The sequence below is a fragment of the Bombina bombina genome, chromosome 4 (genome assembly GCF_027579735.1).
Source record: "Bombina bombina isolate aBomBom1 chromosome 4, aBomBom1.pri, whole genome shotgun sequence".
Classification (NCBI taxonomy): domain Eukaryota; kingdom Metazoa; phylum Chordata; class Amphibia; order Anura; family Bombinatoridae; genus Bombina; species Bombina bombina.
The window spans coordinates 940,184,265-940,202,961 of record NC_069502.1 but is presented as its reverse complement, the minus strand read 5'-3'; the positions used below and the strand labels follow the sequence as shown (position 1 = coordinate 940,202,961).

General features: G+C 41.5%; 1 protein-coding gene across 1 annotated transcript in view; it reads right to left on the bottom strand.

The window, feature by feature from the left end:
- Positions 1-18,697, bottom strand: part of SOS1 (SOS Ras/Rac guanine nucleotide exchange factor 1) — a 728,117-nt gene that overhangs the window by 233,650 nt on the left and 475,770 nt on the right. The window lies entirely within an intron of this gene.

The following is an 18,697-nucleotide window of genomic DNA, read 5'->3' as shown; positions in this document are numbered from 1 at the left end:
GCGGTCTGAGATGCAGGCGCGCGAATGGCACTATGTCCATCGCCGCTACCATTAAGCCGATTACTTCCATGCACTGAGCCACCGTGGGGCGCGGAATGGAGTGAAGAACACGGCAAGCATTTAGAAGTTTTGATAACCTGGACTCCGTCAGGTAAATTTTAATTTCTACAGAATCTATTAGAGTCCCTAGGAAGGAAACCCTCGTGAGAGGAGATAGAGAACTCTTTTCTTTGTTCACTTTCCACCCATGCGACCTCAGGAATGCCAGAACTATCTCTGTATGAGATTTCGCAATTTGAAAGCTTGACGCCTGTATCAGGATATCGTCCAGGTAAGGAGCCACCGCTATCCCTCGCGGTCTTAGGACCGCCAGAAGTGAGCCCAGAACCTTTGTAAAAATTCTTGGGGCTGTAGCCAACCCGAATGGAAGAGCTACAAATTGGTAATGCCTGTCTAGAAAGGCAAACCTCAGGAACTGATGATGATTCTTGTGAATCGGAATGTGAAGGTAGGCATTCTTTAAGTCCACTGTGGTCATGTACTGACCCTCTTGGATCATGGGTAAAATGGTTTGAATAGTTTCCATCTTGAATGACGGAACTCTGAGGAATTTGTTTAGGATCTTTAAATCCAAAATTGGTCTGAAGGTTCCCTCTTTTTTGGGAACCACAAACAGATTTGAATAAAACCCCTGTCCTTGTTCCGTCCGCGGAACTGGACGGATCACTCCCATTACAAGGAGATCTTGTACACAGCTTAGGAATGCCTCTTTCTTTATCTGGTTTGCAGATAATCTTGAAAGGTGAAATCTACCTTGTGGAGGAGAAGCTTTGAAGTCCAGAAGATATCCCTGAGATATGATCTCCAACGCCCAGGGATCCTGAACATCTCTTGCCCACGCCTGGGCGAAGAGAGAGAGTCTGCCCCCTACTAGATCCGTTGTCGGATAGGGAGCCGCTCCTTCATGCTGTCTTAGAGGAAGCAGCATGCTTTCTGGCCTGCTTGCCCTTGTTCCAGGACTGGTTAGGTTTCCAGGCCTGCTTGGATTGAGTAAAAGTTCCCTCTTGTTTTGAAGCAGAGGAAGTTGATGCTGCACCTGCCTTGAAATTTCGAAAGGCACGAAAATTAGACTGTTTGGCCTTTGATTTGGCCCTCTCCTGAGGAAGGGTATGACCCTTACCTCCAGTAATGTCAGCAATAATTTCTTTCAAACCAGGCCCGAATAAGGTCTGTACCTTGAAAGGAATGTTGAGTAATTTAGACTTTAAAGTCACATCAGCTGACCAGGATTTGAGCCATAGCGCCCTACGCGCCTGGATGGCGAATCCGGAATTCTTAGCCGTTAGTTTAGTCAAATGAACAATGGCATCAGAAACAAATGAGTTAGCTAGCTTAAGAGTTCTAAGCTTGTCAACAATTTCAGTCAATGGAGCTGTATGGATGGCCTCTTCCAGGGCCTCAAACTAGAATGCCGCCGCAGCAGTGACAGGCGCAATGCATGCAAGGGGCTGAAAAATAAAACCTTGTTGAATAAACATTTTCTTAAGGTAACCCTCTAATTTTTTATCCATTGGATCTGAAAAAGCACAACTGTCCTCAACCGGGATAGTGGTACACTTTGCTAAAGTAGAAACTGCTCCCTCCACCTTAGGGACAGTCTGCCATAAGTCCCGTGTAGTGGCATCTATTGGAAATTTTTTTCTAAATATAGGAGGAGGGGAAAAGGGCACACCGGGCCTATCCCACTCCTTACTAATAATTTCTGTAAGCCTTTTAGGTATTGGAAAAACATCAGTACTCACCAGCACTGCATAGTATTTATCCAGCCTACACCATTTCTCTGGCACTGCAATTGTGTCACTGTCATTCAGAGCAGCTAATACCTCCCCAAGCAATACACGGAGGTTCTCAAGCTTAAATTTAAAATTAGAAATCTCTGAATCAGGTCTCCCCGATTCAGAGACGTCACACACAGACTGAAGCTCTCCGTCCTCAGGTTCTGCATATTGTGACGCAGTATCAGACATGGCTCTTACAGCATCTACGCGCTCTGTATCTCGTCTAACCCCAGAGCTACCGCGCTTGCCTCTCAATTCAGGCAATCTGGATAATACCTCTGACAGGGTATTATTCATGATTGCAGCCATGTCCTGCAAAGTAATCGCTATGGGCGTCCCTGATGTACTTGGCGCCATATTAGCGTGCGTCCCTTGAGCGGGAGGCAAAGGGTCCGACATGTGAGGAGAGTTAGTCGGCATAACTTCCCCCTCGACAGACCCCTCTGGTGACAATTCTTTTATAGATAAAGACTGATCTTTACTGTTTAAGGTGAAATCAATACATTTAGTACACATTCTCCTATGTGGCTCCACCATGGCTTTTAAACATAATGAACAAGTATCCTCTGTTTCAGACATGTTTGTACAGACTAGCAATGAGACTAGCAAGCTTGGAAAACACTTTAAAGCAAGTTAACAAGCAATATAAAAAAACGTTACTGTGCCTTTAAGAGAAACAAATTTTGACAAAATTTGAAATAACAGTGAAAAAAGGCAGTTACACTAACAACATTTTTACAGTGTATGTAAAGAGTCAGCAGAGCATTGCACCCACTTGCAAATGGATGATTAACCCCTTAATAACAAAAACAGAATAATAAATGACAAAAACGTTTTTTAAACACAGTCACAACAACTGCCACAGTCTACTGTGATTGTTACCCTCCTCAAACACGACTTTGAAGCCTTTTGAGCCCTTCAGAGATGTCCTGTATCATGCAGAGGGAAGCTGAATGTCTCTGTCAGTATTTTTATCTGCACAGAAAAGCACTAAAATAGGCCCTTCCCACTCATATTGCAACAGTGGAAAGCTTCAGGAAAGTGTTTCAAGGCAAAAATCAAGCCAGCCATGTGGAAAAAAACTAGGCCCCAATAAGTTTTGTCACCAAACATATATAAAAACGATTAACATGCCAGCAAACGTTTTATATTACACTTTTATAAGAGTATGTATCTCTGTTAATAAGCCTGATACCAGTCTCTATCGCTGCATTTAAGGCTTAACTTACATTAATCCGGTATCAGCAGCATTTTTCTAGCAAATTCCATCCCTAGAAATATATTAACTGCACATACCTTATTGCAGGAAAACCTGCACGCCATTCCCCCTCTGAAGTTACCTCACTCCTCAGAATATGTGAGAACGGCAGTGGATCTTAGTTACTTCTTCTAAGATCATAGAAATCACAGGCAGATTCTTCTTCTAATGCTGCCTGAGATGAAACAGTACACTCCGGTACCATTTAAAAATAACAAACTTTTGATTGAAGTTAAAAAAACAGAATTTATGCTTACCTGATAAATTTCTTTCTCCAACGGTGTGTCCAGTCCACGGCGTCATCCTTACTTGTGGGAATATTCTCTTCCCCAACAGGAAATGGCAAAGAGCACAGCAAAAGCTGCCCATATAGCCCCTCCTCTGGCTCCGCCCTCCAGTCATTTGACCGACGGTTAGGAGAAAAAAAAGAGAAACTATAGGGTGCCGTGGTGACTGTAGAGTATAGAGAAAGACATTTTTCAAACCTGATTAAAAAACCAGGGCGGGCCGTGGACCGGACACACCGTTGGAGAAAGAAATTTATCAGGTAAGCATAAATTCTGTTTTCTCCAACATTGGTGTGTCCGGTCCACGGCGTCATCCTTACTTGTGGTAACCAATACCAAAGCTTTAGGACACGGATGAAGGGAGGGAGCAAATCAGGTTACCTAAACGGAAGGCACCACGGCTTGCAAAACCTTTCTCCCAAAAATAGCCTCCGAAGAAGCATAAGTATTGAATTTGTAAAATTTGACAAAAGTGTGCAGAGAAGACCAAGTCGCTGCCTTACATATCTGATCAACAGAAGCCTCGTTCTTGAAGGCCCATGTGGAAGCCACAGCTCTAGTAGAGTGAGCTGTGATTCGTTCAGGAGGCTGCCGTCCGGCAGTCTCATAAGCCAATCGGATGATGCTTTTCAGCCAGAAAGAAAGAGATGTAGCAGTAGCTTTAAAAACACCACATACTCTTCACCATCTCCGTGGAGATGCTACTTGTTCAGAGCGGTAAAGAGAATGACTAGGGAGCGGAGCCAGAGGAGGGGCTATATGGGCAGCTTTTGCTGTGCTCTTTGCCATTTCCTGTTGGAGAAGAGAATATTCCCACAAGTAAGGATGACGCCGTGGACCGGACACACCAATGTTGGAGAAACTAACTATAATACACCACTCTCCTCTTACTACGTCCATCTTTGTTGAGAGTTGCAAGAGAATGACTGGATATGGCAGTGAGGGGAGGAGCTATATAGCAGCTCTGCTGTGGGTGATCCTCTTGCAACTTCCTGTTGGGAAGGAGAATATCCCACAAGTAATGGATGATCCGTGGACTGGATACACTTAACAAGAGAAATAACTGTCTTAAGTAAAGAGTGGGCTGTGGACTCACCATATCCGGAAAGAAATTAATTTTTATCAGGTAAGCATAAATTATGTTTTCTTTCCTAAGATATGGTGAATCCACGGAATCATCAATTACTAGTGGGAATTAATACCCAAGCTAGAGGACACAGATAAGGGAGAGACAAGACAGGTAGACCTAAGCAGAAGGCACCGCTGCCTGAAGAACCCTTCTCCCAAAAGAAGCTTCAGCCGAGGCAAAAGTATCAAATTTATAAAACTTTGAAAAAGTATGCAAAGAGGACCAAGTAGCAGCCTTGCAAAACTGTTCCACAGAAGATTTATTTTTAAATGTCCAGGAAGAAGAAACAGCCCTTGTGGAATGAGCAGTGATTCTCTCAGGAGGTTGCTGTCGAGCAGTCTCATAGCCCAAATGAATAATACTCCTTAGCCAAAGAGAAAGAGAAGTAGCCGTAGCTTTCTGACCCTTGCGCTACCCAGAGAAACAAACAAAGCAGAAGACTGACGAAAGTCCTTAGTTGCCTGAAGATAAAACTTCAATGCACGCACAACTAGGTTGTGCAACAAACGCTTCTTAGGAGCAGAAGGATTAGGACACAAAGAAGGAACCACGATCTCTTGATTAATATTCTTGTTTGAAACAACCTTAGGTAGGAAACCTAATTTAGTACATAGAACCACCATATCCGAATTAAAAATAAGATAAAGAGAATCAAACTGCAGAGTCGAGAGTTCCGAAACTCTCCGAGCAGAAGAAATAGCAACAAGAAACAAAACCTTCCAAGATAACATCTTAATATCTAAGGAATGCATAGGTTCAAACAGAGCCCGCTGTAGAACTCTAACAAGGTTAAGACTCCAGGGAGGAGTAACAGGCTTAAACACAGGCCTGATCCTAACCAAGGCCTGACAAAAAGATTGCACGTCTGGCGCATCCGCTAAACGCTTACGCAACAAAATAGACAATGCAGAAATCTGACCTTTCAGAGTACTAGCTGACAAACCTTTCTCCAGACCCTCCTGTAGAAAAGACAAAATCCTAGGAATCCTGATTCTACTCCAAGAGTAGTCTCTGGATTTACACCAATACAGATATTTGCACCATATATTATAGTAAATATTTCTTGTTACAGGCTTACGAGCCTGAATCATGGTCTCAATGACCGACTCTGAAAACCCACGCTTAGATAAAATCAAGCGTTCAATCTCCAAGCAGTCAGCATCAGAGATGAAGAAAAGGGGGATCGAGTTCACCTTTGAATGTAATAAACGCAGCATCAACTATCTTGACGTAACCTTGTCAGGCACAACAGGTGAAAAGGTGACCAACTATTTTTCGTAAACCAATAACAGGTAACACATTGTTACATGCAAGAAGCTGCCACCCACAAGATGTTTTTAGAGCAGTAGCAAAGGGAAAATACATGAGGATAAAAAGGAATGGTAGCCATCAGAATAGCTATGAGAAAGAAAGTAGAGACCTCACTACTAGACTAAGAAATAGGGGTTATGGCCATGGAATTATTAATAATGCCAGGGACTCTGTCAAGACCATGGACAGGGCAACCCTACTCTTGCCTAAGGAGAAAAATGAGAGTAAAAGAGAACCTTTTGACCAGGCCCTTCTTTTCTTAACAGACTATTCGGTAGAATATCCCAAAATTTGCAACATCATCAGGAAGCACTTTCATATGCTTTCTGCGGATGATGGATTGGCAGGCATATCCAAACAGGGTTGCCGTTTTTCCTACAGAAAAAACAAGACCATTGGAAACATTGTGGCACCAACCAAACTCAAAAAAACTGAACCCAGTGGATCAGCATGGATACGGATAAAAGGAATGCACAGATGTAACTACAGGGATTGTGTAGCCTGTGAAAAAGTTGAATGTGGTGAATCTTTTCAATCGACAGCCACAGGACAACATTTTGGTATAAAAACCTGCATTACATGCAGGTCCAAGTATGTTATTTACCTGATAACCTGCACAGAATGCAAAATTCAATATGTAGGGTTAACCACAAGGGAGATAAGATCCTGTATAAGGGAGCATCTCTCCACGATCAGGATTGGCAAGTCTAGCACTCCTTTAGTGCAACATTTTGCACAAAGACATGAAAAAAGTGCTGAAAGCTTCAGGTGGATGGCAATTGAAAATGTTCCTGTACCCCCAAGAGGAGGGGACAGGGCAAAGGCCTTGGGCAGACAGGAGGTGTTCTGGATCTTCAAGTTGAAGACCAGAACACCTTCAGGGTTAAACTCTGCTTTTGACCTGATTAACTACTGGCACTAACTCATCACATAGTAAACAACAGTAACTAAAAGTTCACCTCAAGAAATGAGGAATTCATTAATTGTTTTTTACATGAATTAAGTACCCCCCAGGAAACAGATAATAGTAGGTCACTTTATCCATTTACACAACACAAGTAATCTTACTCTTTGTTGTGCATATATCCCATCAGGAAATCTAGTCTTAGAATAGCATCCCATGCTGTGTTACAACATAGGGTGCTGCCTCCCCTACAAATAAGTCTCCCCTTATTGTTATTATATATATTTTTTGCAAGCTTTCTGGAGTCTTACTTTGGAGGCCTTTTGACAACAAGGTAAATGGACTATAAGTTCAGGGTAGCTTTAGGATGGTCCAGCAAATATACAGAAATGGAACAGAGAGAATCAGAATAAAAATAGTGGCTAATTATATTGAGAATACATTTATAATTATCAGCTAGCTATAACCTGGTTTAAATGCCAAATCCCTATCCTTCCCCGTGCATCCATATGAGTAAATGCCACTTAGTACACGTTAGTGAAGGAGCGCCTAATGTAGCGCTATAAAGTGCATGAGATATGAGTAAATATCACTTAGTACACGTTAGTGAAAGAGCGCCTAATGTAGCGCTATAAAGTGCCCATATACTTTATTGTAATAGTGTATACTATAAAGGAAGGATATCCCAGAAACAGTATGTATCAATTAGAAAACACGAATGTATCAATGTAGTAGATTCGTATGTTTATGTACGTGCAACTTGCTTGTAATTGACAGTGAGCAGGGATTGGCTCAACTGGTTGTCCAATGGGAAGAGGATTGGCCCTTGAAAAAGGGCGCTTGTTTTTACAAATTTTACCAGCTAAGACTACGGCTGAATAGCCGAAAAGCGTCAGCTGTTTCTTTCCTTCTTCCACCTACTTGGACAGCCAGCTGCTGTCTGAGTCAACCGAAGCATTGTCAAGGAACTTTTTGTTATAATTATGAACTTTATGCTTTAATGAATTGAGCGTTATTTTAGAAATAAACGCTGCAATTTTCATCTGCCGGTGCTCCTGTCATCTTATTCTGCATTTATAGTAAATCTTTCTTGTCACAGGCTTACGAGCCTGAATCCTGGTCTCAATGACCGACTCTGAAAACCCACGCTTGGATAAAATCAAGCGTTCAATCTCCAAGCAGCTTCAGAGAAACGAGATTTGGATGAAGAAAAGGACCCTGAAGTAGAAGGTCCTTCCTCAGAGGCAGTCTCCACGGAGGCAGAGACAACATTTTCACTAGATCTGCATACCAGATCCTGCGAGGCCATGCCGGAGCTATGCGAATCACCGATGCCCTCTCCTGCTTGATCCGAGCAATGACTCTTAGCAGCAGAGGGAACGGAGGAAATATGTATGCTAGATTGAAATTCCATGGGACCGCCAAAGCATCTATCAAGAAAGCCTGTGGATCCCTTGACCTCGAGCCGTACCTCAGAAGCTTGGCATTCTGCCGAGAAGCCATAAGATCCAGTTCTGGCTTCCCCCAATTGAGGATTAAACTGGAAAATACTTCCGGATGGAGTTCCCACTCAGCGGGATGAAAGGTCTGTCGGCTCAGAAAATCCGCCTCCCAATTGTCCACTCCTGGGAAGTGGATCGCAGAAAGACAACAGTTGTGAGACTCTATTCACTGGATTATCTGGGCCACCTCTGTCATGGCCAAGGGACTCTGGTTCCCCCCTGGTGGTTGATGTAGGCCACCAATGTCATGTTGTCCGACAGGAACCTGATAAACCGGGCTAAGGCTAACTGAGGCCAGGCCAGTAGAGCATTGAAAATCGCTCTCAGTTCTAGAATGTTTATATGGAAAACTGACTCCTCCCGGGTCCAAAGACCCTGAGTCTTCAATGACCCCCAAATTGCTACCCAACCTAGAAGGCTGGAATCAGTGGTCACGATCACCCAGTAAGATCTGTGAAAGCAAGTTCCCTGGGAGAGGTGTTCCTGAGACAACCACCACAGAAGAAAGTCCCTTATCGCCTGTTCTTGAACTATTTGCAGAGACAGAACAGCATAGTCCCCGTTCCATTGCCTTAACATGCATAACTACAGAGGTCTGAGATGGAACCGAGCAAACTGAATGATGTCCATGGAAGCTACCATCAGACCAATTACCTCCATACATAGAGCCACTGACGGCCGAAGATCAATGCTCAGAGACCGGATCACTGTCAAAAAAGCCCCCAGGACCTTTGAGAAAATTCTGGGTGCTGTGGCAAGGCCAAATGGAAGAGCCACAAACTGAAAATGATTGTTTAAGAAAGCAAACCTTAGAAACTTGTGATGATCCCGGTGAATGGAAACATGAAGTTACGCATCCTTTAAGTCTATGGTTGTCATAAACTGACCCTCTTGAACCAAAGGAAGAATGGAACGTATAGTCTCCATCCTGAAGGACGGTACTCTGAGGAACTTGTTTAAACACTTTAAGTCTAAAATAGGTCTGAAAGTCCCCTCTTTCTTGGGAACCACAAACAGATTTGCACAAACTCCCAGACCTTGTTCCTGCGGAGGAACTGGAACTATAAGTCCCAGGGCAAAAAGATACTTGAAACAATTTAAGAACGCCTCTCTCTTTATCTGATCTACAGATAATCTTGAGAGAAGAAACCTGCCTCTGGGAGGAAAAGTCTTGAATTCTATCTTGTACCCCTGAGATACAATTTCTACGGCTCACAGGTCTTGGACATCTCGTATCCAAGCCTGAGCAAATTGAGAAAGCCTGCCCCCCTACTAGATCCGTTCCTGGATCGGGGGCTGACTCTTCATGCTGACTTGGAGTTAGCCGCAGATTTTTTTAGACTGTTTCCCCTTGTTCCAAGACTGACCAGACTTACAGGAAGATTTGAAAGTTCCTGCTTGGAAGAGGAAGCGGAGGGTTTACCTCTAAAGTTACGAAAGGAACAAAAATTACTCTGACGCCCGTTCTGCTTATTCTTCTTATCCTGAGGAAGAAAAGATCCCGTTCCTCCTGTGATATCTGAAATAATTTTAGCCAAACCAAGCCAAAACAAGGTCTGATCCTTGTAGGGAATAGCTAATAACTTAGACTTAAAAGAAACATCCGCAGACAAGGATTTTCTGCGAGCTAGAATTGCAAAACCAGACATTTTTGCTCCCAGTTTAATGACCTGTAAGGAAGCATTCGTAATAAAGGAATTGGCTAACTTAAGAGCCTTAATCCTGTCCTGGATCTCCTCAAGAGTATCATCTATCTGAATAGAATCAGACAAGGCATCAAACCAGTAAGTTGCAGCGCTGGTAACAGTAGCAATACACACCGCAGGCTGCCATTGAAGACCTTGGTGAACATACATTTTCTTTAATAATGTCTCCAATTTCTTATCCATTAGATCCTTAAAAGAACAACTATCCTCTATGGGAATAGTGGTCCTCTTAGCCAAAGTAGAAATAGCTCCTTCCACCTTAGGAACCGTTTGCCACGACTCCTTAATAGAGTCAGCTATAGGAAACATTTTCTTAAAAATAGGAGATGGAGAAAAAGGAATACCAGGTCTCTCCCACTCCCGTGCAATATTCTCAGAAACACGGTCTGGAACAGGAAATACCTCCATTGCAGAGGGAACATCAAAATACTTGTTCAGCTTACTAGACTTCTTAGGGTTAACAACGATAGTAGTATCGGAGTCATCCAAGGTAGCCAAAACCTCATTAAGTAACAAGCGGAGGTGTTCCAGTTTAAATATGAAGGACACAACTTCATCATCAGTAGAAGGAATTATACTGCCTGAATGCGAGATCTCACCCTCAGATGCACCCAAAGAATCATCATCCTCAGACTTCTGAGAGGAAATACTTTGATTAGCCACTTCAGGATCATAACCCTTACTTACTGTTTCTTTAAAATTTCCTTTTGCGTTTTCCCTGCAGCATGGGAAAAGCAGACAGCGCTGCAGATACCACAGAATATAGTTGGGCAGCAATATCTTGCAAAGTAACCCCAGATGAAGCATGAGTGGAAACGCAGGGCACTGCATGTGCAGATGAATAAGATTGGGATGCTTGAGGAGACAGCTGCGGCACATCTGAAACAGGAGGCTCCTGAACAGCATCCGCCTTAGCTAATGATGGCTCAGGGTCAAAAAGTCTATTTCTATAAGCTAAAGTTCTTTCAATACAAAAAGGTACTGGTGGTTCTACCTGTAAATCAAAACATAAGCTACAGATAACATCCTGCATAGCCTCTTGATCCATAATACAAAAAAAAAGAAGCAAATAAAAAAATCTAACTTTTTTATATAACTTTTTTTTAAAAATCTTTTAACAAAAGATATAATACAGAACAAAAAAACATTCTTAAATAAATGTTCCCAAATCAAGAAAACATACCTCAGTCAACACTCTACACCTCAGTAATTTACTGAGGTGCCCTACCTGTCCTGCAACCCGCAGCAAACTGAGGAAAAAAACGATCCCGTTTACAATCCGGATTCCAGAGAAGCAAAAACAGCAAGAAGCCTTCTAAACAGCAAAGCCATCTGAAATATGCGCACTTCACTCTACAAGAAGTGAAGAAAAGCGTAAACCCCCCCCAAAAAACTCTGACATCAAAGAATCAGAACCTCCCTAAAAGGGGCGGTCCTACAGCTGACAAAAAAGCCATTTTTTAAATTGCTTTTTTTAAAACAACTTTCTTGAAAACAGGCTTAAAAACAAACAATAAAACCCCCAATAAAATGACATAATCCGTTACTAAAAATGGATCCTCACTGAGCAATCAATAAAATAAATAACTCCTCACACTAACAGTGCTTGCAAAAACTGTCATAAAAACCTGCACCCTGACAGGAATAATAAAAAACGTCCCCCCTGCAGCGTTTCAGCTGAATAAGTGCCACATTTTTCCCTGCTTACATAGAAAAATAAAACTGGCACTTACCTTAAAATTTATGTGTCCGGCAGTAGGACAGCTCACCTGGGTTGAGAGGATGCCATCCCTCACATGGACCTGTGGAAATACATCAAGACTGAGTAAACTTACTCAGGCTATCTAAATAGGGCAGCAAAATGTTTTGGGAAAACGGAGTGAGGATTGTACCCCACAAGTTCCCAATTGCTTAAAAGCCACCACTGCCATACTGAAGAGACTGACATGGGCTAAGGCTAGACCCTTTTAGAAAGATCAGAGCAAACCTACTCTGCTTTTAAAATAAAAAAATCTTGATTGTAGATCAGACACCAAAACTTCCCCTCCTCCTTGCACCTCAGGCGAAGAGAATGACTGGGGGATTATGGATAAGGGAATTGACATATATAACAGCTTTGCTGTAGTGCTCTTTGCCTCCTCCTGCTGGCCAGGAGTGATATTCCTACTAGTAATTGATGATTCTGTGGCCTCACCATATCTTAGGAAAGGAACTGCCTTTAAAAAATGGTAATGCAAAGAAAATTCTATGATTAGAGCACAAAGATTCTAAAGAAAATGAAGAACCAAATTCAGGCATGGTGGGGAGAATGGAAAAATCTTTCTAGAGTCCGGAAACATGACAAACTCACAAGGAGAAGTGTTTTTTCCACTAAAAGAAAATTGAAACTACAGAAACTAGAACTTTCAAAGACCTAATGAATAAACCCATATAATACCGTTGCAAAATGAGGCCAAATCATGGTAACCATCCTTAAAAGGGATAGTAAACCACAAAATTTTCTTTTATGATTCAGATAGAACATACAAATATAAACAAATTTGCAATTTATTTCTATTATCAAATTTGCTTCATTCTCTTGTTATCCATAGCTGAAGGGACAGCATTGGCTACAAAAAGAATGGAAATCTAGAAAGTGCTAAATGCTTAAAGGGACACTGAACCTGAATTTGTTCATTTGTAATTCTGAAAGAGCATGCAATTTTAATCCACTTTCTAATTTACTCCTATTATCAATTTATCTTCGTTTTCTTGCTATCTTTTTTCGAAAATGAAGGCTTCTAACCGTTATTTTGGTTTCATACTCTGGACAGCACTTTTTTACTGGTGGATGAATTCATTCACCAATCAGCAAGGACAACCCAGGTTGTTCAAGAAAAATGGGACGGCATCTAAACTTACATTCTTGCATTTCAATTAAAGATACCAAGAGAATGAAGAAAATTTGATCATAGGAGTAAATTTGAAATTTGATTGAAATTTCATGCTCAATATGAATCACGGAATTACATTTTTGGGTACTGTGTCCCTTTAAGTGCAAATTGCTGGATAGGTATAAAATGAAATAAAAAAAAATAGAAAATAAGTAATATTAAATACTAGTACTATAAGATAAAACTATGGGATTCTATATTCCTTTAGCAATGCAGAAGATTAACCACAAAGGAACATTTAGGTACAAAGATTCCCTTAATGTATTACTATACTATACATAAGTGTTCAAAATTAAACTATTTGATGCAATTTTATTACAAGTTTATATAGTTAAAAAACGCAAATAAGTGCCTCTCATAGAATATACATATATATATATATATATATATATATATTCCCTAATGACTAAGAAGGTAGCGGTAGCAATGAAATATATCTAAAATTACAAATTTAATGAAATTAAAACATCACATAAAAAGTTACATATAAGATTTTATTGGACACAAAAAACACACAGATAAGGTCGACCCTCGCACAAAAAATGATTAAAGGTTATAAATAATTACAAATATTAAATATAATAGTGATGACTTTAAATAAGATAAAACGTTCATAGGTCAAAATGACAAAACGACATGAAAATGTTCATTGGTGTCAAACGGAACGTGTATGTCCCAAATCCAGCTTCTCTCAGAATACCGCTCCCCGGTTAGATTGGACGGAATAAGTCGGCTCAGCAAAGGTTCTCAACAGTGTGGTTTATCTTAACAGTGAAATTCATCTGAAGCGTCAGCCTGTTTACAGAAGCGTCAGCCTGGTTACAGAAGCGGTTATCCTTCAATCGCAAAACAGTCTGTGTTGACAAGCTGCCAGATTCACACTATCTGATGTGAATAAACAAACTCAATGGCTAAAAGGTATCTCACGCGGTCCAAGCGTAAAATACAAATACAGACCCCAGACTCAGGCTGCTATAGCCAATACCACGCCAAATACGAGTTGATTACAGCAGAAGTTGTAAGTTTTGATTTCATTTTATACCTATCCAGCACTTAAGCATTTAGTGCTTTCTAGATTTCCATTCTGTTTTGTAGTCATTCATTTTATAGGGTATTTGGGAGATCCCTATCCTTTCTAGAGAGCTTGTGTAAATTCTTTCTGGTGCTGGTCATATACTTTTGGTTTTAATTGAAGGGACAGCATTGTACTACTGGCAGCTAGCTGAACACATCTAGTTATCCAATCACAAGACAAATGTGTGCAGGCAATAATTAGCAGCAGCTCCCACTAGTGTATGATATGTGCGTATTTTTTTTTTTTTAACAAGGGATACTAAGAGAACGAAGCACATTTGAAAATAGAAGTGAATTTAAAAGTGTCTAAATATTATATGCTTTATGTGAATCATGCAAGTTTAATTTTCACTTTCCTATCTCTTTAAAGCACATAAAAGTCAAAACTAAACTTTCATGATTTAAACAGAACATGTAATGTTATGAGAGTCTAGGTAGGCTCAGGAGTAGCAATGCACTACTGGGTGCCAGCTGCTGATTGGTGGCTACACACATGACTGTAGTCATTTGCTCACCAGAAGTGCATTGATGCTAACTTTAACTATCGGTCCATATGATTTTACCTTTAAAACAGGTATCCACACTCCAGTCTTCAGTGATTCCTATTAAAGGGACAGTCTACTCCAGAATTGTTATTGTTTAAAAAGATAGATAATCCCTTTATTACCCATTCCCCAGTTTTGCATAACCAACACGGTGGGTTATATAAATAACATAATTTATGTAAGAACTTACCTGATAAATTCATTTCTTTCATATTGGCAAGAGTCTATGAGCTAGTGACATATGGGATATACAATCCTACCAGGAGGGGCAAAGTTTCCCAAACCTCAAAATTCCTATAAATACACCCCTCACCACACCCACAATTCAGTTTAACGAATAGCCAAGCAGTGGGGTGATAAAGAAAGGAGTAGAAAGCATCAACAAGGAAATTTGGAAATAATTGTGCTTTATACAAAAAATCATAACCACCATAAAAAGGGTGGGCCTCATGGACTCTTGCCAATATGAAATGAATTTATCAGGTAAGTTCTTACATAAATTATGTTTTCTTTCATGTAATTGGCAAGAGTCCATGAGCTAGTGACATATGGGATATCAATACCCAAGATGTGTTTCTTCCACTCAAGAGTCACTAGAGAGGGAGGGAATAAAAATTAAAACGGCCATATTTCGCTGAAAAAATTAATCTACAACCCCAAAAAATAAGTTTATTTTCATTTTTGAAAGAAAAAAAATTAAATAAAAAAGCAGAAGAATCAAACTGAAACAGCTGCCTGAAGAACTTTTCTACCAAAAACTGCTTCCGAAGAAGCAAATACATCAAAACGGTAGAATTTAGTAAATGTATGCAAAGAGGACCAAGTTGCCGCTTTGCAAATCTGATCAATTGAAGCTTCATTCTTAAAAGCCCACTAAGTGGAGACTGATCTAGTAGAATGAGCTGTAATTCTCTGAGGCGGGGCCTGACCCGACTCCAAATAAGCTTGATGAATCAAAAGTTTCAACCAAGAAGCCAAGGAAACAGCAGAAGCCTTCTGACCTTTCCTAGGACCAGAAAATAAAACAAATAGACTGGAAGTCTTCCTGAAACCTTTAGTAGCTTCCACATAATATTTAAAAGCTCTTACCACATCCAAAGAATGTAAGGATCTCTCCAAAGAATTCTTAGGATTGGGACATAAGGAAGGGACAACAATTTCTCTACTAATGTTGTGAAAATAAGTCCGCAAAACTGCCTTATCCTGATGAAAAATCAGAAAAGGAGACTCACAAGAAAGAGCAGATAGCTCAGAAACTCTTCTAGCAGAAGAGATAGCCAAAAGGAACAACACTTTCCAAGAAAGTAGTTTAATGTCCAAAGAATGCATAAGCTCAAATGGAGGAGCTTGTAAAGCCTTCAGAACCAAATTAAGACTCCAAGGAGGAGAAATTGATTTAATGACAGGTTTAATACGAACTGAAGCCTGTACAAAACAGTGAATATCAGGAAGTATAGCAATCTTTCTGTGAAATAAAACAGAAAGAGCGGAGATTTGTCCTTTCAAGGAACTTGCAGACAAACCCTTATACAAACCATCCTGAAGGAACTGTAAAATTCTAGGAATTCTAAAAGAATGCCAGGAGAATTTATGAGAAGAACACCATGAAATGTAAGTCTTCCAAACTCTATAATAAATCTTTCTAGAGACAGATTTACGAGCTTGTAACATAGTATTAATAACTGAGTCAGAGAAACCTCTATGACTTAGAACTAAGCGTTCAATTTCCATACCTTCAAATTTAATGATTTGAGATCCTGATGGAAAAACGGACCTTGAGATAGTAGATCCAGCAGTAACGGAAGTGGCCAAGGCGGGCAACTGGACATCCGAACCAGATCCGCATACCAAAACCTGTGTGGCCATGCTAAAGCCACCAGCAACACAAAAGACTGTTCCAGGATGATTTAGGAGATCACTCTTGGAAGGAGAACTAGAGGCGGGAAGATGTAAGCAGGATGATAACACCAAGGAAGTGTCAGCGCATCCACTACTTCCGCCTGAACATCCCTGGACCTGGACAGGTATCTGGGAAGTTTCTTGTTTAGATGAGAGGCCATGAGATCTATCTCTGGAAGCCCCCACATCTGAACAATCTGAGAAAACACATCTGGATGGAGAGACCACTCCCCTGGATGTAAAGTCTGGCAGCTGAGATAATCCGCCTCCCAATTGTCTACACCTGGGATATGCACAGCAGAGATTAGACAGGAGCAGGATTCCGCCCAGGCAAGTATCCGAGATACTTCTTTCATAGCTTGGGGACTGTGAGTCCCACCCTGATGATTGACATAAGCTACAGTTGTGATATTGTCGGTCTGAAAACAAATGAACAGTTCTCTCTTTAGCAGAGGCCAGAACTGAAGAGCATGGAGTTCTAAAATATTTATTGGTAATCTCGCCTCTTGAGCTGTCAGAGATCCCCAAACAGCTCCCCAACCTGAAAGACTCGCATCTGTTGAGATCACAGTCCAGGTTGGGCGAACAAAAGAAGCCCCTTGAACCAAACGATGGTGATCTATCCACCATGTCAGAGAGTGTCGTACATTGGGATTCAAGGATATTAATTGTGATATCTTTGTATAATCCCTGCACCATTGATTCAGCATACAAAGCTGTAGAGGTCTCATGTGAAAACGAGCAAAGGGGATCGCGTCCGATGCTGCAGTCATGAGACCTAAAACTTCCATGCACATAGCCACTGAAGGGAATGACTGAGACTGAAGGAGCCGGCATGCTGCGACCAATTTTAAACGTCTCTTGTCTGTTAGAGACAGAGTCATGGACACTGAATCTATCTGGAAGCCTAAAAAGGTGACCCTTGTCTGAGGAATCAAGAAACTTTTTGGTAAATTGATCCTCCAACCATGTTTCCGAAGAAACAACACTAGTTGATTCGTGTGAGATTCTGCAGTATGTAAAGACTGAGCTAGTACCAAGATATCGTCCAAATAAGGAAACACTGCAATACCCTGTTCTCTGAGTACAGATAGTAGGGCACCCAGAACCTTTGAAAAGATTCTTGGAGCTGTTGCTAGGCCAAATGGAAGAGCAACAAATTGGTAATGCTTGTCTAGAAAAGAGAATCTCAGAAACTGAAAGTGTTCTGGATGAATGGGAATATGAAGGTAAGCATCCTGCAAGTCTATTGTGGACATATAGGGGCCTAGTTATCAAGCCGTCTACTTTACCTGCCTTCGGTCCAATATGCCCGCCTAAGCTCGCCTACCATCGCCGCCACGGACCTGAAAAATTTCGCCTAAGTTATCAAAAAAACTGTCAAAAAGCCGCGCACCAAGTACGGGGCGATGAGCAGCGGACTGTGAGAGTTATCACTCATCCGATCTCGCTGCTCTTCGGCTTTTTGACAGCTTTATTGCTAGCCTGTCACTAAGCACCCACACTAACTACACTGTTCTACCCCCTATACCGGCGCCCCCCCGCAACTAAATAAAGTTATTAACCCCTAAACCCCCGCTCCTAGACCCCGCCGCAACTCTTATAAATGTATTAACCCCTAAACCGCCGCTCCCGGACACCGCCACCATCTACATTATACCTAGTAACCACTATCCTGCCCCCCCTATACCGCCGCCACCTATAATAAAGTTATTAACCCCTATCCTGCGGATCCCAGACCTCTCTGGAACAGCCAATAGAATGCAAGCTCAATCTGATTGGCTGATTGGATCAGCCAATCGGATTGAACTTCAATCTGATTGGCTGATTCAATCAGCCAATCAGATTTTTCCTACCTTAATTCCGATTGGCTGATAGAATCCTATCAGCCAACCGGAATTGAAGGGACGCCATCTTGGATGACGTCCCTTAAAGGAACCTTCATTCGTCGTTAGTCGTCGGGAAGAAGAGGATGACTCCGCGTCGGCTCGTCTGAAGATGACTCCGCTCCGGATGGATGAAGATTGAAGACGCCGCCTGGATGAAGACTTCTATCGGATGGAAGACTTCTTCAGCGCCCCTTGGATGATGACTTCTTTCGCTCCGGATCTCCTCTTCGGTTCCATCGGTGGTCGGCTGGCTGAAGACGGCTCAAGGTAGGATGATCTTCAGGGGGGTAGTGTTAGGTTTATTTAAGGGGGGTTTGGGTTAGATTAGCGGTATGTGGGTGGTGGGTTTTAATGTTGGGGGGTTTGTATTTTTATTTTACAGGCAAAAACATAATTTATGTAAGAACTTACCTGATAAATTC